Source organism: Carcharodon carcharias, chromosome 9 (genome assembly GCF_017639515.1).
Source record: "Carcharodon carcharias isolate sCarCar2 chromosome 9, sCarCar2.pri, whole genome shotgun sequence".
NCBI classification, from domain to species: domain Eukaryota; kingdom Metazoa; phylum Chordata; class Chondrichthyes; order Lamniformes; family Lamnidae; genus Carcharodon; species Carcharodon carcharias.
In genome coordinates, this window is record NC_054475.1 from 148,368,505 (window position 1) to 148,395,351 (window position 26,847).

Below are 26,847 nucleotides of genomic sequence, written 5' to 3' on the forward strand. Positions count from 1 at the left end.
CTTCCAATTCTACAGTGTTGATTCAAATCTCACTCAAACTGATTAAATATACCTGGAATACTGGCATTGAAGTTCCATTCATCAACACTAATTGTCACTCAATTGGTCTTCTTGCTTAAGAGTGATCACAAGGATGGCTGGTGCCAGAATTGCCACGTTGATGCTATAAGTGCTTTCCTAGGATATAAAGCTGGGATTGAGGGGTCTTTGCAGTACATCTTGATGTTGCTATATTGTACATGATCTGAGAGTGCTTGATCCTGAAATCTGGAAAGTGTTCCAACGTTAACCATCTCATCTTGATCAGCACAAAAATCTCAAAGGGCAGGGGGAGGGAGTTATTTTCTTAATAGCCTCATAATATATTTCTTTAGAATCTCTTAATATCTCTTAAAGTGAAGCAAGGGAATTAAGAATTATTCAAATAAGCTCTATGATCACAAAAACATTGACGAATTGAAGAGTACCAGATATTAGTGTATTGATATCTGATGGTGGAAACATTTATGACTTCCACTTTCGTTACAAATAGAATTATGAATTAGCAAATATTTGTTTGTTTCTCAAATACTTTAATAATCACAGCACCTAAAATGTATCATTTTAGCTACAAAAGGTATCAGAAATTAATTTAATTGATCAGGAGTATAAGAACAAATGGGTCAATACCTTGACAAGAATATTCTTCAAGGGCACCATGTAGATCTTTGACCCCAAAAGGAACCAACCACACTTTATTACCTTGCCTAGGCATTGGAAATAACATTGTCTATATTTGATGTGCCAAACAGTTGAACACCAACCATTTTGGGTTGTATTAGTATCACAGTACCAGCCTCCTCTCAAGGATTGCACAAAATGAATAAATTAACTTATTTTTTAAACCAATTATCAAAACAGTCAAACAACAAAGCCTTGAACTAACAATTTTTTTTATTAACCATACAATCATAATTGACAGTATTTAACTGTTGATTATGCAGGTAATTGATAGATAGTTAATTAACAAAATATATAATAGGTTATAAATATATGTCCAGTTATATCAGTCACTCAGCATTATTTGTTTGCTGATTTATAACTTTATTGTTGAGATTAGTGTCATGAGATTTATATAAATTGGTGAAATTAAATTAACAGTTATAAAGCTGATTTAACTGAATTAGATAGCCATTCTATGGAATAGGTTCAAATACGTGTGTTTATACATAGTAGTGTTTCCAGAACTTTTACAGTCTTGTTCTTGTGAACTCGTGTGGGTAAGCTGCCTCACCTTCCTCAAAAAAAAATTCCAAATACTTTAATCTCTTTTTCTTTCCTCAGTAACTGAAATTTAAAATATACAAAGTAGTTTTAAACAGATGAAAAAATATCAAAAATATATTTCTCAATGGCTATATATTCCTAAATTGAAATGTTAGTGCTGGAGTGTTGCTCTGGGCTGCAGTAGAGTCCTTAAGTTGGTGTTTGGTGACTGAGGGAATTTAAGGGTTAATTTCTATCTAAAGTCTAGTCTTTCTTTAATTTAGTAATTAACTAAAAGTTGCTGTTTGGATTGGAAGCAGGTGAGTTTTATGCCAGCTTTAAAACAGGGTTTATGCAGGCTCTGCTTGCAGCGACGACTAATTAATTAGATAACTGGCTAAAACAGGTTTTCAGAGGCTCGATTCAGAGAGTATAAAAACAGGCCATCTTACAGTGCTGACTTTGTCTGCACTGGAGTGTTGCTTTGGGCTGCAGTAGAGTGCTAAAGTTGGATTTTGGTGACTGAGGGAGTTGGTGAGGAGGGAATGAGGTGATCCTTTGAATACGGTCAGGTAAGTGTTTACTACTTTTATCGGTTATGGTTTTTAAGGTCTTACTTTGTGGTTCATCGTTTGTAAGGGCTATATTCGGTAACAACAAGGAACAGGGAAGAAGGGCCCTAGAGCCATTGATATTAAGTATCTTCCAAAAGGTTTAATTTAATTTAAAGGGGTAAGCCATGGCAGGAGAGCTCAAAGCTGTGGTGTGCACCTCCTGCTGTATGTGGGAAGCCGGGAACATTTCCAGTGCCCGGGGCCAGCATGTGTGCAGGAAGCGTCTCCAGCTGCAGCTCCTGGAAGCCTGGGTTTCGGAGCTGGAGAGGCGACTGGGGAAACTGTGGAGTATCCACAAGGTGGAGAGTTTTGTGGATAGCATATATAGAGAGGTGGTCACACCGCAGGCTAAGAGTCCACAGGCAGGAAGGGCATGGGTGACCACCAGGCAGAGCAAGAGGACTAGGCAGGCAGTGGAGGAATATTCTGTGGCTATTCCCCTGCAAAACAGACATACCCCTTTGGATACTGTTGGGGGGAATGACCTCTCAGGGGAAAGCAGCAACAGCCAAATTTGTTGCACCACGGTTGGCTCTGCTGCACAAAGTGTGGGAATGCAATAGTTATAGGGGATTCAGTTGTAAGGGGACAAGGCGGCAAACAAGACTCTAGGATGGTATGTTGCCTCCCTGGTGCTAGAGTCAAGGATGTCTCAGAGCAGCTACAGGACATTCTGAAGGGGGAGGGTGAACAGCCAGTGGTCGTGGCACACATTGGTACAAACAACATAGGTAAATAAAGGGATGATGTCCTAGAAGCAGAATATAGGGAGTTAGGAAGTAAGGTGAAAAGTAGGACTTCACAGGTAGTGATCTCAGGATTACTACCAGTGCCACATGCTAGTCAGAGTAGAAATAGCAGGATATATCGGATGAATACGTGGCTGAAGAGTTGGCGTGAAGGGGAGAGTTTCAGATTCCTGGGACATTGGGACCGGTTCTGGGGGAGGTGGGACCAGTACAAACTGGGCGGGTTACACCTGGGCAGGATCAGGACTGATGTCCTGGGGGAATATTTGCTGGAGTGGTTGGGGAGGGTTTAAACTAAAATGGCAGGGGGATGACAACCTAAGCAAGGAGTCAGAGGAGGGGGAATCAAGGACAAGAGCAAAAGACAGAAAGGGGAATAAGAAAAGTGATAGGCAGAGAAATCAAGGGCAAGAATCAAACTGGGCCTCAGTGAAAAATAGTGGGAACAGGACAAGTAATGTTAAAAAGACAAGCCTTAAGGCTTTGTCCCTTACCGCGAGGAGCATTCACAATAAAGTGGATGAATTAACCGCGCAATTAGATGTAAACAGGAATGATATAGTCGGGATTACGGAGACATGGCTGCAGGGTGACCAGGGATGGGAACTGAACATCCAGGGGTATTCAGTATTTAGGAAGGACAGATAAAAAGGAAAAGACGATGGAGTTGCATTGCTGGTTAAAGAGGAAATTAACGCAATAGTGAGGAAAGATATTAGCTCCAACAATGTGGAATCTGTATGGGTAGAGCTGAGAAACACTAAGGGGCAAAAAACATTAATGAGGGTTGTATATAGACCCCCAAACTTTAGTGGTGATGTTGGGAATGGCATTAAACAGGAAATTAGAGATATATGCAATAAAGGAACATCTGTAATTATGGGTGACTTTAATTTGCATATAGATTGGGCAAATCAAATTAGTCACAATAATGTAGAGGAGGAATTCCTGGAGTGTATACAAGATGGTTTTCTGGACCAATACATTGAGGAACCAACTAGAGAACAGGCCATCCTAGACTGGGTATTGTGTAATGAGGAAGGAGTAATTGGCAAACTAGTTGTGTGAGGCCCTTTGGACCATAATATGATAGAATTGTTCATCAAGATGGAGAGTGACTTAGTTGATACTGAGACTTGGGTCCTGAATCTTAATAAAGAAAACTACGATGGTATGAGGCGTGAGTTGGCTATGATGGATTGGGAAACGTTACTTAAAGGGATGCGGTGGATAGGCAATGGCAAACATTCAAAGATCACATGGGTGAACTGCAACAATTGTTTATTCCACAGAGATAAAAACAAAAAACTGTGGATGCTGGAAATCCAAAACAAAAACAGAATTACCTGGAAAAACTCAGCAGATCTGGCAGCATTGGCGGAGAAGAAAAGAGTTGACGTTTCGAGTCCTCATGACCCTTCAACAGAACTAGGTGAATCCAAGGAGAGGGGTGAATATGTTCACCTAGTTCTGTTGAAGGGTCATGAGGACTCGAAATGTCAACTCTTTTCTTCTCCGCCAATGCTGCCAGACCTGCTGAGTTATTCCAGGTAATTCTATTTTTGTATTGTTTATTCCTGTCTGGCATAAAAGTAAAACAGGAAAGGTGGCCAAACTGTGGTTTACGAGGGAAAGTAGAGATAGTATTAGATCCAAGTAAGAGGCATACAAATTGGCCAGAGAAAACAGCAGACCTGAGGGAGCACTTTAGAATTCAGCAAAGGAGGACCAAGGGATTGATTAAGAAGGGGAAAATAGAGTACAGAGTAAGCTTGCGGGGAACGTAAAAACTGACTGTAAAAGCTTCTATAGATATGCGAAGAGAAAAAGATTGGTGAAGACAAATGTAGGTCCCTTACAGTCAGAAATAGTGAAATTTATAATGGGGAGGCGGCCAGCCCACATTTTGCAAAACCTCATCCAAGGGCAGGATAAAAAGTGTCAGCAGCATTGTGAGGATATTAGGAGATAGTTTGCTGCTGGCTGCTTATTTGAACATGACAGGTTTATCTCTGTTCTGAGCTTTATTCTTAACATTTCTAGGCTTCATTTCAGGACTCATTTGTGCCTCTGAAGTCCCCGGAGGATTTTGACCATGTGGGCCCTTCCAGGTATCAGACAGCCTTCTGTAACCCTGATAATGGGGATTGTGGTCTCCGCTGATGGCACCTCCTCTGAGGAGGAAGATGGGTGCAGGAGGGAGAGGAGGCCAGGTGTCCCTATGCAGCTTCCAGGGGAGTGACCTGTGGAAGGAGAGACACAGGAACAGGGGGCGCAGGGCCAGCAGGAAGTCCAAGTTGGAACGGGTCAAAGAAGATGTCACTATCCTGCTGCCAGGGTTTACAGGCAGCGATGCAGCTACATCAATATGTCCGGGGTGCAATGCCGAAGGAGGCTCTGCCTCTCCAGGGAGACTGTGACCTCCATTTGTCATATGATTAGTCATGAGATCACCTCCAACTGTGTGGGTGGACACCCCATGCCAGTAGCTCTGAAGGTCACAGTGGTCCTCAACATCTATGCCTCCGGCTCTTTCTAGGGGTCAGTGGGGGATCTTTATCGAGTGTCCCAATCAGGTGTGTCAAGCTGCTGACTGATGCTCTGTTCAGGCAGGTAATGACATTTATTCATTTCCGTACAGATGAGGCCAGCCACACTGAACAAGCCAGAGGCTTTGCAGCGATTGCTGGGTTCCTCCGCATCCAAGATGCAATCAACGGCACTGTGGCCGTCAAGGTGCCAGTGGGTCAGCCGGGTGCCTTTGTCAACAGGGAGGGATTCCATTCAAATGCCCAGATAGTGTGTGACCACAGGACGCAGATTCTGTAAGTCTGTGCAAGGTACCCTGGCAGCACTCATGACGCTTTAATCCTGAAACACTCTCTGGTGCCAAGGCTCTTCAGTGCTCCAGCCCAACTAGATGGATGGCTGCTGGGTGACAAAGGCATTCCATTGAAAAGGTGGTTTCTGACGCCTCCCCGCCATCCAAGAACCGAGGCAGAGCAGTGTTATAATAGGAGTCATGCCTTCACAAGTCTCCTGAAGATGCGCTTCTGTTGCCTGGATCATTCAGGGGAGTACTACAATACCGCCCCCCCAGAGCAGGTGTCACTGATAGTGTTTGCATGCTGCGCTCTCCATAATCTGGCACTGACAGGGGGGGACCCACTGGAGGAAGAGGATCTTGAGGCAGCTCCACAGGCCACAGAGGATTAATCCAGTGGTGAGTCTGAAGAGGAGAACATGGAGGCAGACCTCTGGATCCTTCAGGGACGTAGGAGACACGAGGGACCAATGCTGTTTCAGCTAGGCGCCAAAGACCTGCTTCCACCTCATGCCAGGGCTGCTGTCTCCATCCAGGCTGTCTGAAATGACCCTTTCATTTCAACCCAAAGTCCACTCAGTGCCTGCGCGATAAAGCTTAGAGCCACTCACGTCCAGCATTACATACTGGCATATCCTGCACCAAAAAAATGGTGAAGCACACTCAGGCCATTACAACAAAAGCAAAATGTATGTAATTTTCACAGTCAAAACAAATTAACATTACTGGTTTGGAAATGAAAACCAGAGATGGAAAACGTAAACAAAACATTACAGAACAGAAGATCACCTGTGAACTGTCCTCTCGTGCTCATGGTGCCTTAAACTTATGATTACGAGTGCTACGTCTTGCTGGTGCTTGTTGGCCTTGATGACCTTGACGGTCATCCTCTGGCCAGTGGAGCCTGTGCTGGCCCCGCCTGGGAGGGAGCAGCCAGTGCCACAGCTGGCATCTCCCCAGCCATAGCAGCCTAATCAGATGCCAAGATCACTGGCAGAGGAGCTGCTGCTGTCATTCAGAGCACCCTGAGAGGAGCCTGCAGAGACAGCAAGCAGCCCGTGCGCCAACATGCGCTCTGGACCTCCCTGCTCGCCATTGATGGACGGGTACCCGGCTAGGATACTGGATGCATCATCCATCTCCCACACTGGCACTGACCACCGAGGTCATTGCCTGTGTGAGGGCTCTCAGATCTGAGTGTAACCCCAGGAACCCCTGATTCTGTCCTTGGAGCTGCCTCTCAATGGAGGAGACAGTGCACTTGGCCATGAGGGTCAATGCAGCGCTTATGCCCCACATGGACTCCTCCACAACAGAGACCATTGCATGTATACCCTCATGTATCTTCGCCAGATCCTCCTGCACATTCTGCATGGCATCCAGCATCTGCCGCCTAATGGATGACTCCAGAGGCTCATCATCTGCCTTTGACACAGCATCGTCCTCAGACTGCCAGCACCCTGGTCACACTCAGCCTCTGCCTGCTCCTCAAACAAGTGTGAAGTGCCCTCACCACTTTGTCTGACATTCTAGCTGAAGATCTAATGCCCACCGAGGTGCTGATATCGGCTCTATTGCCTGGTTCAGAGAGCAGGTGTGATGCAGGTGCAGCTGAAGCCTGGTGGTCTTCTGGAGTCAGGAATGCTCTTTGGGGTTCTGCGAATGAGTGCTTGCTGGCAAATCTAAAGGAGAACAACGACATGTCATTAGTTTAAGTCATCACACTGTTACTGTGCATGCCGGGCATCCTGGTGAGACCATGGAGATCTGCATCATGGTGCCATCATCTTTCAATGATCAGTGGGGACTCCAGCTTTGAGGCTCCCGTCACTGAAGAGACTATACAAGAATGTTTGCACAATCCGAAACTTTCACCTCTGTGCACTGCACTCTTACTTTTGTCTGGCACTCCACGGCCGGCTGAATGATGTGCATGGTGCCTGTCCAGCTCCAAGGCGTCCTGCTCAAATCTGCTCAGGATTAGGAGGTTGGGGGCCTCCAATTGTCTGTGACCTTTCAATGTTGTTATGGGTCATCTTCTCCTGAAAGGACAGACAAGTATTGATTAGTCCACTTTCTAACTGCAGCGCCATTGCAGCCTGGCCACCCTCACCTGAGGAACACCTTGCAGGGCACATCAAATCATGGCTCTCGAGCCACAAGGCTCTCAGTCCAAGCAGCCAGAGCTCACCCTCTTGGCCAGCTCCGGTACTATAGGCAGTTGGCACTCAGGCTCTAATACTCTTGAGCTCCGCAGGGGGGGAGCAGAGGGAACACTTCACCACACCAATCCATGCCAGCAAGGTACTCACCCCTCCCGAGCGCAGCAGATCATTTAATCTTTTGTGACACTGCTGCCATGTGCATAGCACAACATCATGGCTGCTGCCCTCGGCTGCCACCTCCTGCCAAGCATTTTTTATCTGGTGCGGTGACCTCCTTCTTCCATCTCTGGTGACAAGGGTATCCTCCTGGCAGCCACCTCCTCCAGGAGGGCTGCAAGCCGAAAACTAGGGGGCCAAGCACCCACCCGACCTGCCCTCGTGCCTGGTGTCTGCAACCGCTGTTGAGACCATAGTTTCGGTCTCCAAGACACAGGGAGCTGCCTGTGCTGCATTTTAACTGCCTGCCGGGTCACCGTTGAACCCGGCACCCAACAGGCCCCCGCCCTTGCCCTCGCCCAGCCCTTCACAATCATTGGGAAGACCCGTTTCACACTGGGTGGGCCTTAATTGGCCAGCCAGCATGAAATCGCGGGTGTGGGCCGATGGCGTTTGGGGGTCTGTTTCCCGACCAGCTCCGGGCCTGCTGATCGTGGTGCCTGCCAAGGGTAAAATTGGGGTCTATGTGTCTGTTGCTTGTATGTAGAGCAGCTAGGTGGATTATTTTGGGTTTTTTTTCCATAATATATGAAGGTAAGATGATTCTGAAAATCCACAGGCCCACCTGTAAACTCCTAGCACAAACTTGGCAGGCAATGCAGTCGCTGGCTCACTGTGAGTTTCCAGAAGAACTTGCCTCCATCTCTAAGGTGCCCTCCACATCAGCACCAAGGAATGATTTAGGGAGGGGAATTCCAGGCTGGGGTTAGCCTGGGCTGGCATCGTGCTGGTTGGTTGGGACATAGGAAGAAAGAAGATGTAGCAGCCTCATCACTGGTACAGGTGTAGTTCACATGTGAACTACATAATTGAATCTTGCCTGACATAATTGAATATACAAAGTCATAATTGAATCTTGGCTGAAGCCTTGAAGACTTTGGGGCTGCATTAGAGTACTTCAGTTGGCGTTTGGTGAGAGGGGGAGTTTGGTGAAGAGAGGAGGAGGGATCCTTTCGTTTTCTGTCTTTCCTCAGTAAGCAGATGGCAGCCTTTGTAATAGGAACTGCTGACTATTTCTTCTGTCCTTAATATCCTCTAAACTAGGGGAAGCAAAAGTAAGGGGGAGTAATTTAAGGGGTAAGTCATGGCAGGGCAGCTCAGCCAAGTGGAATGCTCCTCCTCTGTGATGTGGGAAGTCAGGAACACCTCCAGTGCCCAGGGCAACCACATGTGCAGGAAATATCTCCAGCTGCAGCAACTTGAAATCCATGTTTTAGAGCTGGAGCTGTGGCTGGAGTACCTGCAAGAATGAGATCTTCGTGGATAGCATGTGCTGTGAGGTGGTCACACCGCAGGTAAAGAGTATACAGATATAGAGGGAATGGGCAACTGCCAGACAGAGTAAAAGCACTGGGCAGGTGGTGCAGGAGTTCCCTGGGTCCATCTCCCTCTCTAACAGATTTTCTGTTTTGGAAACTGTTGAGGTAGATGGTTTCTCAGGGGAATGCGGCAAGAACCAATTCCATGGCACCATGAGTGGCTCAGCTGCATGGGTCGCGGGGGAGGGGAGGAAGAAAAAAAGATTGGGAGAGCAATAGTGATAGGGGATTCTATCTTAAGGGGAACAGATAGAGGCTTCTGTGGCCGCAGACGTGACATCAGGATGGTATATTGATGGTATGGGGCCAGGATGTCACTGAGAGGCTGCAGGACATTCTGAAGGGAGGATGAACAGCCAGAGTTTGTCATCTATATTGGTACCATGACATAGGTAAAAAGAGGGATGAGGCTCTAAAACAGAATACAGGGAGCTAGGAAATAAATTAAAAAGCAGGATCTCAAAGGTAGTTAATCTCAGGTTTACTCCCAGTGCCATGTGCTAGCGAGATCGGGAATAGGAGAATAGGCCACATGAATGCGTGTCTGGAGAGATGGTGTAGGAGGGAGGGATTTAGATTCCTGAGGCATTGGGATCGATTCTGGGAAGATGGGATCTGTACAAGCTGGACAGTTTGCATCCCACGAGGACCGGGACCAATATCCACAAAGGGGAATTTACTATGGGGGATGGTTTAAATTGGACTGGCTGGCAGATGGGAACCTCAGCAGGGAGACACAGAGAGAAATAAAGATAGGCATGAAAAACAGATAAGTAGAAAGCAAAAGTGGAAAGCAGAGTTTGCAAAAAGGTAAATGAATTAACAGCGCAAATATATGTAAAAGGGTACAATATGATTGCGATTACGGAGACATGGCTGCAGGGTGACCAAGGCTGGGAACTGAATATCCAAGAGTACTCAATATTTAGGAAGGGCAGGCAAAAATGAAAAGGAAGTTGTTAGGTATCAGTGAGATAGTGAGGTAGAATATTGGCTCAGAAAATCTAGATGTAGAATCAGTCTGGAAGGAGCTAAGAAGCAACAGGGGGCAGAAAATATTAGTGGGGGTTGCCTATTGACCTCCAAACAGTGGGGTTAAGGTAGTGATGGCATTAAACTGGAAATTAGAGATGCTGGTAACAAGGGTGCTACAGTAATCATGGGTGACTTTAATCTACATATAGACTGGGCAAACCAAATTAGCAATTAGGAGTGTGGACAAGATGGTTTTTTAGACCAGTATGTTGAGGACTGACTAAGGAAACAGGCTATCCTAGATATGGTGTTGTGCAATGAGAAAGAGTTAATTAATAATCTTGTTATGTGTGGTCCTTTAGGGAACAGTGACCATAACATGATAGAACTTTTCTTTAGGATGGAAAGTGAAATAGTCCGAAACTCAGGTCCTAAATCTAAACAAAGGAAACTATGAAGGTTTGAGGTATCAGTTGGCTAAGACAGCTTGGGGAACTTCATTAAAAGGTAGATAGGCAATGGCCAATATTTAAGGAATGAATGTATGCATTGCAACAAGTTATACATTCGTTTCTGACACAGAAGCACAACAGGAAAAGTGGCCCAACCATGGCTAACAAAAGAAATTAAGGAATGTATTAGACTCAAAGAGGAGTCATACAAAGTTGCTAGAAAAGGTGGCAAGCCTGAGAATTGGGAGCAATTTAGAATTCAGCAAGGGACCAAGAGATTGATTAAGCGGGGAAAAATAAAGTATGAGAGTAAACTTGCAAGGAACATAAAAGTGGGCTTCAATAAGTATGTCAAAAGAAAAAGATTAGTGAAGACAAATGTCAATCCCCTTACAGTCCGAAACAGGAGCATTTATAATAGAGAACAAGGAAATGGCAGAGCAATTAAACAACTACTTTAGTTCTGTCTTCATGGAAGAGGACACAAATAACTTCCCAAAAATGCTCGGCAACCAAGGGTCTAGTGAGAAGGAGGAATTGAAGGAAATTAGTATTACTAAAACAATAGTGCTGGAGAAATTAATGGGACTAAAAGCCAATAAATCCCCAGAGCCTGATAATCTGCATTCCAGGGTACAAAAGGAGGTAGCCATGGAAATAATGGGTGCATTGGTTGTCATCTTCCAAAATTCTATAGATTCTGGAACAGTCCCGGCAGATTGGAGGGTAGCAAATGTAACCCCACTATTTAAAAAAAGAGGGAGGGAGAAAACAAGGAATTACAGACTGGTTAGCCTAACATCAGTAGTAGGGAAAATGCTAGAGTTGATTGTAAAAGATGTGATAACAGGAGACTTAGAAAAGATCAACAGGGTTAGACAAAGTCAACATGGATTTATGAAATGGAAATCATGTTTGACAAACCTACTAGAGTTTCTTTGAGGACATAACTAGCAGAATAGATAAGGGAGAACCAGTGGATGTGGTGTATTTGAATTTTCAGTCAGATAAAGTCCCACATAAGAGGTTAATGTGTAAAATTAAATCACATGGGATTGGGGGTAATATATTGGCATGGATTGCAAATTGGTTAGCAGACAGGAAACAGAGCAGGAATAAGCGGGTCCTTTCCAGAGTGGCTGGCGGTGACTAGTGGGGTACTGCAGGGATCACTGCTTGGATTCACAACATATATCAGTGTTTTGGATGAGGGAACCAAATGTAATATTTCCAAGTTTGCTGACGACACAAAGCTTCATGGGAATGTGAACGGTGAGGAGGGTGTTAAGAGGCTTCAAAGCGATTTAGACAAGTTGAGTGGGTGGGCAAATACATGGCAGGTGCAATATGACGTGGATAACTGTGAACTTATCCACTTTGGTAGGAAAAACAGAATGGCAGAGTATTATTTAAATGTTGATGGATTCGGAAATGTTGACGTACAAAAGGACCTGGGTGTCCTTGTACACTAATCACTGAAAGCATGCATGCAGGTGCAGCAAATAGTTAAGAAGGCAAATGGTATGTTGGCCTTCATTGCGAGAGGACATGAATACAGGAGCAAGGGTGTCTTACTGCAGGTGTACAGGGTCTTGGTGAGATTACACCTGGAGTATTGTGTGCAATTTTGATCTCCTTACATAAGGAAGGATATCCTTGTCATGGAGAGAGTGCAGCGAAGTGAGTGCAGGAGTTCACCAGACTGATTCCTGGGATGGCAGGATTGTCGTATGTGGAGAGATTGGATCGACTAGGTCTGTATTCACTGGAGTTTAGAAGAATGAGAGGGGATCTCATTGAAACATATGAATTTCGGACAGGGCTGGACAGACTGGATGCAGGGATGATGTTTCCTCTGGCTGGGGGTTCTAGAACAAGGGGTCACAGACTCAGAATATGGGATAGGCCATTTTGGACTGAGATGAGGAGAAACTCCTTCGCTCAGAGGTGGTGAACCTGTGAATTTCTTTACCACAGAAGGCTGTGGAGGCCAAGTCCCTGAATATATTTAAGAAGGAAATAGATAGTTTTCTGGACTCTAAAGGCGTCAAGGGGTATGGAAAGAGGGCGGGGGTATGTTGTTGAGATACAGGATCAGCCATGACCGACCATATTGAATGGCGGAGCAAGCTCGAAGTGCTGAATGACCTACTCCTCATTTTTTTTCTATGTTTCTATGGAAAAAATAATTTATCTGAGAGAGAAAATGCACCTAATTGGAACACCAGTTTGTTTTAGAATTCTCATACATGCACAACCACTGCTCATATAAAGATTGTACAGCTGTGGTTGCTAAGGGCAACACTAATTATTTTCCAAATTCTTTTGGTGGAGATATGCACCCCTCTTCAGCTTCCACTCTACAGCGCCTAGGTGGAACAATGCACATTGTAATTTTTTGAATGATTTATGAGATAATTTTGGACATGTAAACAATGTATGTACTGGAGGTTCTGTGTATATGTAATTCATGTTTATTAGCGCAGCCATGTATTTATTAACTGTTAGTGCCTGAAAACATTTATTTATATTCCAAGAACCAATTTAAAAAAAAGCTCAGTATCACAAAATTCTTATTAGCTTCTTCCCCTTACCACCCTTCCCATTGCCACCACTGCTGCACCCCTACAATGATGGTAGGCCTTCCAACGTCTGTCATTGGAAAAATGCTGGGATCCATTATTAAGGAAGTAGCAACAGGGCTTTTAGAAAATTGTGATACAATCAACCAGAATCCATCTGCTTTTACAAAAGAGAAATTGTGTTGGTCAAATTTATTAGCGTTCTTTGTGGATATAGTGAGCTGGGTGGATAAAGGGGAACCAGTAGTTACAGTGAATTTGGATTTTCAAAAGGCATTCAATAGGTGCCTCTTAAAAGTTCACTGCACAAGTTGAGTTCATGGCTTTGGGAGTAATAGATTAGCATAGTTAGAGCATTGGCTAATGAATTTGGGATAACTGAGTAATTTTCGTGTTGGCAAACTATAACTAGTGGGGTATGTTATGATTTGGTTAGGGACCAGTAACTTTTCATTTGCAGTAGATGAAATTTGAAATCCCAGTTATTTACTAAGAGCCTAAATCACAAGATTCCACAGTTTCAAACAAACAGAAGAAATTTTACTATACAAGGTTAAACAAAGTCATTACTGTCCAATTTATACTCTACCATCCAGAATTAGCATGAGGTAAATATGAATTAACAGGCAAACCGTGGTTGAACTCACAACAAACTACATATTAAATAGCAGACACAGTCAAAACAGGTCATCTGAATATCTCAGCAACCCTCAGACGTCAGTCACCACTGAGAGTCACAAAAGCTCTTTAAAACTCTGCTTTCCTCACGAGGAATTTTCAGCTCCTCTCCTTTAAAGAACTAGTCTGATCCCCAGCCGACCATCAGCTATATTCCACTCGAGTTCCAGGGGTACAACCTTCATCCAAAGGGCACATTATTCCAGATCTCACTTAAATCTGCTCCCAGGTTCAGCCTTGTTGGTTTCTTTTCCAGCTGAGCTAACCTACCATTGAAACTTCGTTCCCCCGTTGGCTAGTCTACACTCCAGCATCTAAATGCAGGCACAGTCCCAACTTCTCAGCCATGCTGCAGCCAACAACTGTTTCTGAGCCCCAACTGCAGGGAACTAATCACAGCACTTCAGCTGCATAGAGCGGTCACCCTTATGCTGCCTCTTCAGCTTCAAGCTCCATTCATCTTGTGGGGCCCTTTTTGTACCCTAACCACTGGTCCTGTGGTTGAGTTTTCCCTCCCTTTCTGAGTGGAGTGGCTTATCGCTCTTTGTCACTCTCTGCACTGCAAAACTACCCCTGCGCTCTGAAAACACCAGAACTGCCAATTGAATACTGCCAAGATCCCTATGCAAGTGATATTAAAGCCATGATCATCCTTCTCAGTGCTGTAGAACCCAGATCTAATCATTGGACAAGGATTTTGCATATAATTACAGAGTACTTAGCAGCAAAATGGGCCATTTGGCCAAAGTTTCCAGGCCAAGTTTTATGTTCTACATCAGCCTCCTTCAGCAATACTTCATCTAATCTCATCAGCACATCCTTCCATTTCTTACTCCCTAATATTTTTATCTGCTGCGGACACGTGCCCATGCACTGACCACCAGATTATGATCCCGAGCCTGCTGTAGACCTGATACCCACCGAGGTGTGGTCTCTAACAAAAAAACTGCGGATGCTGGAAATCCAAAACAAAACAGAATTACCTGGAAAACCTCAACTGAACCCTTCTGTTGAAGGGTCATGAGGACTCGAAACGTCAACTCTTTTCTTCTCCACCGATGCTGCCAGACCTGCTGAGTTTTTCCAGGTAATTCTGAGGTGTGATCTCTGCTGTGATGGGTGTGCCAGGCTACTTATTTGTAACTCTTCAATGGAGGAGCTATCCTCTTCACTGGAGGTGCATACCTGTAGGGAGCTGAGGGACTGGCTGGCTGGCTGGCTGAGGGTGTCGGTCACTTGGCAGAGCTCCCTTTAAACCAAAGTAGAGATAATTAGTGCATGGCAGCAGAGTCAAAAGCTGGAGAGAGAGCACTCACAGTTCAGTTGATAGAGGGATGATGTGGTATAGGATCCTATGTGGGCGTACGCTGCCGACCTCACCATTGCCGCAGGGACGGCCCATGTCCTCAGCAGTCAGTGCGAAGGCACACTCCTCAAAGTGAATAAGGGGCTTGATGTGAGCCACACCTCCCCCAGTCTGGGGCCTCTCCCTGTTGCTGTGAGCAGGCTTCTCCTGCATGAAAACAGATAGAGTGAGTGTGAGCAGGACACATGGCCCTACGTGGAATGTTTGTGTGGTGAACAGAGCCATGGACGACATGAGGATGCAAGCTCCAGAGTACCTGAACCTGATGGAAATGTGAGGGTGTGTGTGAGCATTAGTGGTGTTGTCCCTTGAGGTGTGAGATCCCTGTGGATGTGTGATGGGTTTCTGGGTGTGTGAGCTGAGAGTGATGAGAAGAATGACTTACCCTGGCAGAACGGATGAGAGCATTCATCCTCTTTCTACACTGGATGGCTGCCCTCTTTTGCAGGACGTTGGCACTGACCACCATTGTTACCGCCTCCCATGCTGGATTGGCGACCTTGCTTGTTGGCCTTCACCCAGAGTGGAGGTAGGCGCTTCAGGGAGGTGCCACTAAATCTGGGGGCAGCATGTTTCCTCCCTTTGGCCGCCATCAGTTCCCAGCAGCTTCTTAACCCATTAAGGGTGCTCGTAATTTGCAGGGGCGGCCTTTAAATATGGCACCCAGTTTACAGAAGGATTGTGGGATGGCTGGGTGGGTGAATCTGAGGCTGCCCTGCCAGCAACCTGGCATGTTCACCAGAAATGCCTAATTAATGAGGCGGGAATGGGACGATACAATGCCAAAACCCCCCATTGCAGCCAGCAGGTAAAATGTGCTTTTTCCCACCCCCTACTGCACTTGGTATAAACCTGAGACAATTCCACTCTAAATCTTTAGCATACCTTCTCCAATGTCTTTATATCTTCTTTATAATATGGAGATCAGAATATTTCACAGTACTCCATGTGGTCTAACGATGGTTATATACAAAACAGAACCTCTCTGCTTTTCTAGTCTATGTCCCCAGAAACTAGCTTCAGTGCTCTGCTGTTTCTTTAATGGCTTTATTGACCTTAATCACTTCTTTTAGAGATTTATGTATCAGTACCTACGGACCCTTCTGCTCCTTACTCCATTTACACACTTATTTCCCAAGGAGCATGCAGCCTTCTGATCCTTCCACCAAAATGTACTGTTAGGTATTCACCGGTTTGCTGTATATCTTATAGATATGATTTATCTCAGAGCAATGCATGGATGACATTTGGTCTAAATCTACAACAGGTTTATTTACAGTACTTTAAAATACCTCTACAATTACAGGATTTCTACACACATGCTCTCAGCCTAGATTCTGGAACCTTTTGTCTGGTATCAGTTACTTAAGCACTCTAGCTCCATCCACAGGTTTAAACAAGTAAGCATGGTAAACATAGATCAGTGAACAAGCTAACACAATTGAACACAGATCAATGAAACCATTGAACACTACATGCACCATCTCACATTTATTTACATTGAAATCCATTTGTGAATTATACACCCATTCTGTAGCTTTGTTAGTGTTTTTGAGTATTTTCTTGCAGTCCCTCCTTGGATGAAGATAACTCCCCAATTTGGTGTCTTCTGTAAATTTTGTAATTGTATTTCCAATTTCTGAATCCAAATTGTTTACATAAATGGTAAACAACAGTGATCCCAGCACTGATCCTAGTGGATCACTTCCTGCCTTTAGCATTTTTAGTTAATTATTTAATATTTCTGCCATTTCATTTACATTACTTGTGAGTTTATTGTGCATATCACTTAGTGACCCTGTCCCTGTTCTTATTTTTCTTCTGCTGTGTATATCTGTAAAATGGTTTACTATTTTATTTTCCTTGCTAATTTAATTTCATAGTTTCTCTTTGCTTTCTTAATAATGTTTTTTACTTTCTTAACCTCTTTCTAGTCCCTTTTGTCATTCTTTCCTTTACTGTCTATATACCTAATATGTGCCTTTTCTTTTACTTTCTATTTCACCTTTATTACTTTATTCATCAATGGTGAATCATTACTGGCTAGCCTGTTCTTGTTTTTAGTGGGATATATGTCTCTTGGAGTCTTTTCATAGAATGGCTGCAGCACAGAAGCAGGGCAGTCAGTCCGTTGAGTCTGCACCTGATCTCTGCAAAAACAATTCAGCAAGTCCCACTCCATCTCTGTTTGTCAGTAAAGTTTTCCAGTTAATTTTCTCTTGTTCCATTCTCATCTTTTTAAAATCATTTTTTTCTTAAGTTATTCATTTTATCTCTGTATTACTTGTATCCTTCACAATCTTTATCTTAAACCTTACTATGTTGTGACCACTATTGCCTCGATGTTCCCCAATACTTATTTCTCTTAGCTTTTTTCTTTCTTTCCCAGTTACTAGATCCTGGGTTGCTGAGCATTTATCTAAATAGTAAGATTATTATTACTTTTGAAGATGAAGGTAGTTGGGACTCGGGAATCGCCTGTGACAAGTGAGCTTGTGCACACGAGCGGCAAAAATCTGGAGTAAAGGGTAGAGAAGACCACAGATGTAGCAGTCTAGTCACAGTTTTTATATATTTGCGCCTTGGGCACAACAAATTAGCTACCAGTTTGCAATGTAACTAATAGACATCGGAAGTTGTATTGGCATGTTTGCTCTTTCTCTTCCTAACTGCACGCTCCTTCTCCGCCTTCCATGATGTGCTGCAATAAAGGACTAGCCCCAGTCTTTGAAAAACATTTAAAATCCTACAACAGGAAATGAGATGCTGTGCTGTTTTGGTGTACTACCTGTTATTTAGATGTGAGATTTTTTAAATTAAACATGTAGCTGACAGCTCATCCAAGCCCTGCTGAAAAATATTAACATCATCAGGGTATCGCCCTGTTCTGGTACTGGTGTTACTACTGTCAATTACTTAGACACACTTTCCCTGTGAAGCCCTAATGAGGAGGAAGGGAAAGGTCAGGTGGAATTTGTTTGTGAGATCACAGCAGCTGCCTTGCTACAGTATGTATATGAAAAGCTTAATAGATTTCAGTCTCATTTACAACTCCAACAAAAACAGAAAATGCTGGAAATACTCAGCAGGCCTAGCAGCATCTATGGTGAGGGAAACAGAGTTAATGTTTCGAGTCTGTATGTCCCTTCTTCAGAGCTCTGAAGAAGGGTCATACGGACTTGAAATGTTAACTCTGTTTCTCTCTCCACAGATGCTGCTGGACCTGCTGCATTTTTCCAGCATTTTCTGTTTTTGTTTCAGATTTCCAGCATCTGCAGTGTTTTGCTTTTATCTAACTTAACAACTCCCCAGTCTGGTCAAAAATATTTCTTTTTCTGAAAATTGGACACAAGTAGTCTGCCACTAAAACTTCCAAACTCCATTCATGTTCCTGAAAAAAGAAATGAACTCACTGATTTTGCTGATATCTTTCAGTTTTATTGAAATTAAAGGGGTGTGTCATCACTATTGTGAGGGTAAGGAGGTGAACAAGAAGGTAGTGGTGAATTGCAACCTTTAATATCTAGTTTTCACAAACACCCAATGCCTTACAGTGGCTGTCAGGTTGAGTAGAGATAATCTGTTCCCATATCTTAGCCCATAGCTCCACATGCATAAATAAGTTGCGTCCTTTTTTAAGATTTCTTATTTGTATGTGTTGGATGTTGCAAGCATACACAGAAAAATTATTTTAGATAAATAATATTCCATGCCCAGCATCTTTTGAAGGAACCCTTGGAAGCAGAAATAATTTTTGTAATGGACGATAACTTGTGTTTATATAGAATTTTTTACACAATTACCTGGAGCACTTCGACAACCAAGCCAGGACTAATGGGAGATGAGGGGTTATGCAACTCCTGGTCAAAGGGGTAAAATTTGAGGGAGCTTTTGAAGATGGAGAGAAAGGTGGGGAAAAAAAAGGTTAGGAAGAAAATTCCGCAGGTTCTTGTCAATACGATGGAGCCGAGGAAAAAAGATGTCCACAAGACTAAACTGCTGAGGTTGGATGAAACTAAGATCATGGAGCAGTTTAAAACAAGTGCCAAGATTTTGAAGGCAATCTGTTTTGAAAAAAATATTGTAGCGTTTAAATGATTCTACTTTCACTTAGCAGCAACTGCTTCAATAAATAGTGGAAACTGTTCACTATATATCATGCTGTATAACTTTAAATTTGTAGTTCTCAATAGAATGACAATAGCCTTAAAGGAATATCATTTTCATGAAAAACATTTGCCAAACTGGTTTTTTATAAGACGACCTAAAATGTGTCAATTTTGCGACATAGTTTGTGATTATATGATGAAAACGTCATTGTTTTTCTTTCCCCGCCTTCTTTACACCCAAAAGCTGCCCACTGCCCCTTCATGAACACAACTGTTTGGCAATGTTAATTTTTTCACTGTATTTCGTACCCACGCAAGTGCACTCAATACTGTAGGTGATTGATTGCTGTGTCTTGATTTGGTGCACAAGATGCATATATCCTACAGGCAAAGCTACAATAAACCACAGAGCAATGCAATCTGATCATTGAAGGATGAACACTGTGCACCATTAGCAGACTAGATCGGTTGTTGGTCTACACAGCACTAGGAACTGTGTAGCAATTATAGATGTGTGAGGTAGTGAAAGCACTGTTTTCAAGTGTTCAGGGAGCCATTTTTACCTAACCAGTCTGGCAGGAACCTAAATTTAAGTAGGATCTGAAAAGTGGAAGCTGATCCAATACCATCAGTTTCCCCCCCAGCTGGCTTAGGCTAAAATCACCTCCTTGTTTTTCACTTGTCAGCTCATTGGTCGTTGTAAGATAAGTAATACCAACCAGCCAGCATTTAAACATGACAATCCATTTTTCTCTGGTACATACATAATTGTATGATTTATTTAGGGCACGCTTCCCATAGGTGTCATGCTTTGGCATGTTCTCTAATTCACTGTGAACATTGTCACAGGAGATCTGTAGTTTAAAGAACATATATAGATATAAAATGAAAATCTTATCTACATTATATTAAAAATCTTATATCTGCTGGTGTTTTCTGCTTAACTACTTTTCATTATAAATTGCTGTGCTCTCATTTATTGTACGAACTGTTTTCCTAAGTTTGGCCGTCTGTATTTATACTTTGCTGACAGTGACAGTGCAGCAGCACCTGTGTAACTTTCAGTTCCTCAGCGTGAACTTCAAAAAAAAAACTATGGACAGAATCGTCCCAGATTTGCACAAAGTGCGGTACTGGGTGGGTGGGAAAAAGGGCATTATAGCCACCGGCCACAATGGTGGCTTTTCACACCGTATCGTCCCAATCCCGCCTCATTAACCACGCATTCCCAGGAAACATGCTGTTGCACTGGCAGGTGGCCCCCGATTCACCCACCATGCCGTCACCTCGCCGCCCCCTCGCACTGGGCACCGTATTTAAAGTGCAACCCATGTGCACTCCTCTCAGTGCTTCCAGCCCATCACTGCTGCGCAGTAGACATGCCCCAAAAAGCAAGAAGACTGCAGCCCCCTGATTCAGTGACGCATCCCTGGGATGCCTTCTGGACATGGTTGGAGCCTGCCACTATGTCCTTTACTCCCGCTCTGGCCATGGGAGGCCCATCAGTGTCACCACCTTGGGAGGTGGTGTCAGAGGTGGTCAGGGCCGGTGCTGCACAGAAGAGGTTTGCCATCCAGTGCAGACAGAGGATGAATGGTCTCATCTGTGCTGCCAAGGTAAGGCAACCATCTTATCACTCGCAACTCACATACTCACAAGCCCATCACATTCACTGGCATCTCACTCGCTGCCAGCTCAAGGGACATCATGACCCGTTCTCACACACATCCTCACATGTCGATCTAGTTCATCTCCTCGGGAGACTGCCTCCTCAGCCCTTACCCTCTTGAAGCCACTTGCACAGATCAACATGTGTCCTTACACACACCCTGAGTTACCTCCCACACTTAGTACAGCCCTTGCCCTGCACCCTCTTCCCTTGCCTGAGGCCACCTCCCCTTTCCCCAACTAAGCCCCAGCCCTGCAGCCATTGAAAAGCCACCCCCACCTTATGGCTGGTCTCGTAAGTAGCGACATGCCTGTGAGCCCCCTCTAAAAATGATGTGGTGCTGATTGTGAAGCCTGGCGCTGATGACTACGAGTGCTGCAAAGTCGCCAAACAAGCTTCAAAGTCCCGAGCGAAGTGCAGCTCACCAAGTGCATGTCGCTTATGCTTAGTTGTGAAACATGCCGATGCGCTTGGATGATCCAGTTAGGGGGGATGATTCCACCATCTGGGCTTATAATGATATGCAGATGCATTACAATGAAGTTCCTGATGTGTGGCGGCAGGAAACACAACCCACCATTGATGGGTGGAGTGGACGATCGCAGACTGCTTTCACAGCGTAATGGAACCGATTTTTGGCCTTCCCGCCATATTGTCCGCTCATGTCCACCATGACGTCCAACGCCAGCGGGCATGGAAAATTCCACCCTTTGTTTCAAATGATTCTGCTTTGTATTTCCTAAATTGCCATGCATTTGATTTAACTTCTAAAAACATAGTGTTAAAGCAAAGTATTATGTAAAAGAATAGACAGGCGAGGGCTGCATTGTATCTGCACACCCCAATCCAGTCAAGTCCCATCTCCAACCCCACTTGACCAAAAGTGACATTTGTTCTCGAGTTCCCTATGTGCACTGCCTCCACTGGCAGAAGGATGCAATTACAGTGTGACAGGTGCACTGTAAACGTGGCTACTGGAGTTTACACAGAAAACCACTGGTGGGAAGTACCTGCAGTTGTGTGTATATTTTAGCAGATTTCACATGGTGTTGTTTTCTACAGTATATTGTCAGGGTCACTGATTTATAGGTGTAATTGTATCTTTCTTTCAAAGTGTTACGGGAATGTCAGCTGTGTGGTTATTTCTGGGAAGATCAGCAGGTGGACGTTGCCTCACAAAAAACCTTAAAATATTTAGCAGATCTCCTGATCATCGTTACCAATTTTTCTCTGTAAGCCAGGTTACAGTAGCAGGCCACTGACAGCCTTGCTGCTGCTTCTTCCTGTTCATCAACATCATCTAGGCAGTGTCTTATTGATGCAGTACAAGAAATGGCCAGTCTTGCTATAAAATTTTAGGGAGGATGTCATATCACTCGGGGCTATGAGTGTTTGCATGTTGTTTTCCCCACAAATTTATTATTAACACATGCTGTGTGATTTCCACCAACCAGCAGTAAATATCATCAGCAGGCTCACCACCCTTCTCAAGGGCAATTAGGGATGGGCAATAAATGCTGGCCCAGCCAAACAATGCCCACATATCATGAACGAAGTTTTAAAAAAAAAATCCTGGCTTACAAACATGTCTGCCCCGTAGCATTTGTGTCCTTTGGGTGAATACAATTTATATGGTTTACCTGATTGTCAAAGACACTGTCTCTGCTGTAAGTGGAGTACAGCTTAATTTTTGATCTTGTGATTAGGGCACAAACAGAGCTGATAAATGAATTAATTAAACCTTACCAAGCCATGTGATTCATAGATTTGCCGTTATAATGTAGGCATCTGCATTATTCTGCTTCCTCCTTCCCCATGAACATATCATGTTCTGGAAATATATCATAGCCCATGATACACTCTGACGATTCCCATAAGACATAGGAGCAGAAATTAGGCCATTCAGCCCATCGAGTCTGCTCCACCATTTAATCATGGCTGATGAGTTTCTCAACCCCATTCTCCCGCCTTCTCCCCGTAACCTTTGATCCCCTTACTAATCAAGAACCTATCTATCTCGGTCTTAAATACACTCAATGACCTGGCCTCCACAGCCTTCTGTGGCAATGAATTCCATAGATTCACCACTCTCTGGCTAAAGAAGTTTCTCCTCATCTCTGTTCTAAAAGGTCTTCCCTTTACTCTGAGGCTGTGCACTCTGGTCCTCGTTTCTCCTACTAATGGAAACATCTTCCCCGCATCCACTCTATCCAGGCCTTTCAGTATTCTGTGAGTTTCATTCAGAACCCCCCCTCATCCTTCTAAACTCCATCGACTATGGACCCAGAGTCCTCAAATGTTCCTCATATGTTAAGCCTTTCATTCCTGGGATCATTCCCATCAAACTAGTGTTTCTATTTTCTACACTCTGTCCATTAGTAACTTATAGTGAAACTCATAAATGTGTTCTAATTGATGACAACACTTGGATCATTTTTTACTGCTGGCTCCTAAGATTTGACTTGTGACACTGCAGCCTGTTCTACCTTTAGCAGCTGTCTGCAGCAGGCCTTCATTGTCTTTGTTTGGAGGAAAAGGACAGGTGAAAGCTGGTGTCTCTGAAAGTTTCCCCGACTCTTTGTGAAATGCAGAACTGCCCTCTTTATCCCCATGAGAGGCCCTGTTCACAGGCTGCTTTGAAATAATGGGTAGCTGGGAGGTGCGCAATAGCAACCTAGGAAATCTTGGCATAAATCTCCTAATTGACAGTTCCCGTGTTCCCTGTGGAGAAGCACCTGGTCCTTTCGGATCATGCCTCTGCTGGTGAGGCTGATATCAATAACTTGCCATTTGGAGAACCACAGTCAGATAGTACCATTGCCGAATGCACTGCACCACACCTTTGAGGTGTTTCACCAGCAAGTTGCCACTGAAGTTTTAGCACCTTTGTTGTCAGGTCCGATTCGGCTCATGAGGCCTGACCAACCCGCAGCCTGTAGGCCGCATTGTGGCCCGCGGAACCCCGCTATGTGGCCCCTGGAGCCATTGTTCAAAATGCTGTTAAACAGGTCAGTGAGGTTGAAGATTTATGCAAGGGCCTGCTCCTCCAATCACATGCTGTTCTGCAGCAGCAGACATGGGAGAGAAACAGGCTGTGATTGGAGGAGCAGCAAACACGGGCAACTGCGAGTTTGTGGAGATAGAGAGGCTGTGAGGCGCATGGGACCTCCACTCACCACACTTCCCCAACCTTTTCCATGTCCTGCTGTCATCCACCGGCGCTCTTGCTGCCCTCCCCGGTTGTTAGTGCGCAACTGCGCTTGGGCGCCACTAGGCCTCAGGCCTCACTCCAGGTCGGTCATCCCCTCTCATCTCACCCCCCCAATGAGGGTGAGGGTGGGTGGGAGGCTGAGAGAGTGAGGGTGGTTTACACAGAGACCGTGTCCCTGAACCATGCAGTTCGTGGATTTTAGCTAGGATTGCCTGTTACAGCAGGATTTAATTTGTCTTAGCAAGACTGGAATGTTGAAGAGTGAGCCATGTGGATTGCTGACATCGCTTTTACTGTAAATATCCTGACATTCACTCTTATTACCCATCCCAATCAGGGCTGACCATTCTTTAATGTTAATTATAAGTGTGCATGTGTGTGTATGAGAGAGAGAGAGAAGGGCGCGTGCGTGTGAATGAGAGAGTGGGAGAGAGAGAAGGGCGCAGCACATGTATGAGAGAGAAGGGCACAAGTGTGTTTATGAGAGACAGAGAAGGGTGCGTTCGTGTGTATGAGAGAGAGATAGAAGGGTGCGTGCGTGTGTATGAGAGAGAGAGAGGGCGTGTGTATGAGAGAGAGAGAAGGACTCGTCCGTGTGTATGAGAGAGAGAGAAGTGTGCGTGCGTGTTTATGAGAGAGAGAGAGAGATAAGGGCTTGTGTATGAGAGCGAGAGAGAAGGACTCGTGCATGTGTATGAGAGAGAGAAGGGCACGTGCGTGTGTATGAGAGAGAGAGGAGGGCTTGTGTATGAAAGAGAGAAGGGCGCGTGCGTGTGTATGAGAGAGAGATAGAATGGCGCGTGTGTGTGTATGAGAGAGAGATAGAAGGGCGCGTGCGTGTGTATGAGAGAGAGAGAGAGAAGGGCGTGTGTATGAGAGAGAGAGAAGGACTCATGCGTGTGTATGAGAGAGAGAGAAGGGCGTATGCGTGTGTATGAGAGAGAGAGAAGGGCGTATGCGTGTGTATGAGAGAGAGAGAAGGGCGTGTGCATGTGTATGAGAGAGAGAGAAGGGCGCGTCCGCGTGTTTGAGAGAAGGGTGTGTTGTTGAGAGAGAGAGGGCGCGTGCATGTGTATGAGAGAGAGAGAAGTGCGCGTGCATGTGTATGAGAGAGAGAAGGGCTTGTGTATGAGAGAGAGAGAGGACTCATGCGTGTGTGAGAGAGAGAGAAGGGCGTGTGCGTGTGTGAGAGAGAGAGAAGGGCGTGTGCGTGTGTATGAGAGAGAGAGAAGGGCGTGTGCGTGTGTATGAGAGAGAGAGAAGGGTGCATGCATGTGTATGAGAGAGAGAGAAGGGCGCATGCATGTGTATGAGAGAGTGGGAGAGAGAGAAGGGCGCGGCACGTGTATGAGAGAGAGAAAGAGAAGGGCACGTGTGTTTATGAGAGACAGAGAGAAGGGCGCGTGCATGTGTATGAGAGAGAAGGGCGCATCCACATGTATGAGAGAGAGAAGGGCGCGTGCGTGTGTATGAGAGAGAGAGAAGGGCGCGTGCATGTGTATGAGAGAGAGAGAGAGAGAAGGGCGTGTGTATGAGAATGAGCGAGAAGAACTCGTGCGTGTGTATGAGAGAGAAGCGTGCGTGTGTATGAGAGAGAGATAGGGCGCGTGCGTGTGTATGAGAGAGAGAGAGAGAAGGGCATGTGTATGAGAGAGAGAGAGGACTCATGCATGTGTATGAGAGAGAGAGAAGGGCGTGTGCATGTGTGTGAGAGAGAGAAGGGCGCATGCGTGTGTATGAGAGAGAGAGAGAAGGGCTTGTGTATGAGAGAGAGAAGGACTCGTGCGCGTGTTTGGGAGAGAGAGAAGGGCGCGTGCGTGTGTATGAGAGAGATAGAAGGGTGCGTGCGTGTGTATGAGCGAGAGAGAGAGAAGGGCGTGTGTATGAGAGAGAGAGAGAAGGACTCGTGCGCGTGTATGAGAGAAGGGCGCGTGCATGTGTATGAGAGAGGGAGAGAGAGAGAAGGGAGCGTGCGTGTGTGAGAGAGAGAGAGAGAAGGGTGTGTCTGCATGTATGAGAGAAAAGGGCGTGTCCATGAGAGAGACAGAAAGAAGGACGCGTGCATGTGTATGAGAGAGTGGGAGAGAGAGAAGGGCGCGACACGTGTATGAGAGAGAGAGAGAGAGAAGGGCACATGTGTGTTTATGAGAGACAGAGAGAGAAGGGCGCGTGCATGTGTATGAGAGAGAGATAGAAGTGTGCGTGCGTGTGTATGAGAGAGAGAAGGACGTGTGTATGAGAGAGAGAGAAGGACTCGTGCGCGTGTGTGAGAGAGAAGGGCGCGTGCGTGTGTATGAGAGAGAGATAGAAGGGTGCGTGCGTGTGTATGAGAGAGAGAGAGAGAAGGGCGTGTGTATGAGAGAGAGAGAGAAGGACTTGTGCGCGTGTATGAGAGAGAGAGAAGGGCGCGTGCGTGTGAATGAGAGAGAGAGAAGGGTGCATATATATGTATGATGGAGAGAGAGAGAGAAGGGCATGTGCATATGTATGAGAGAGAGAGAGAGAGAAGGGCGCATGCATGTATATGAGAGAAAGAGAAGGGTGCGTCCGTGTGCATGAGAGAGAGACAGAGAAGGGCGCGTGCATGTGAGAGAGAGAGAAGGGCGCGTGCATTTATATGAGAGAGAGAGAGAAGGGCGCGTGCGTGTGTATGAGAGAGAGAGAGAAGGGCGC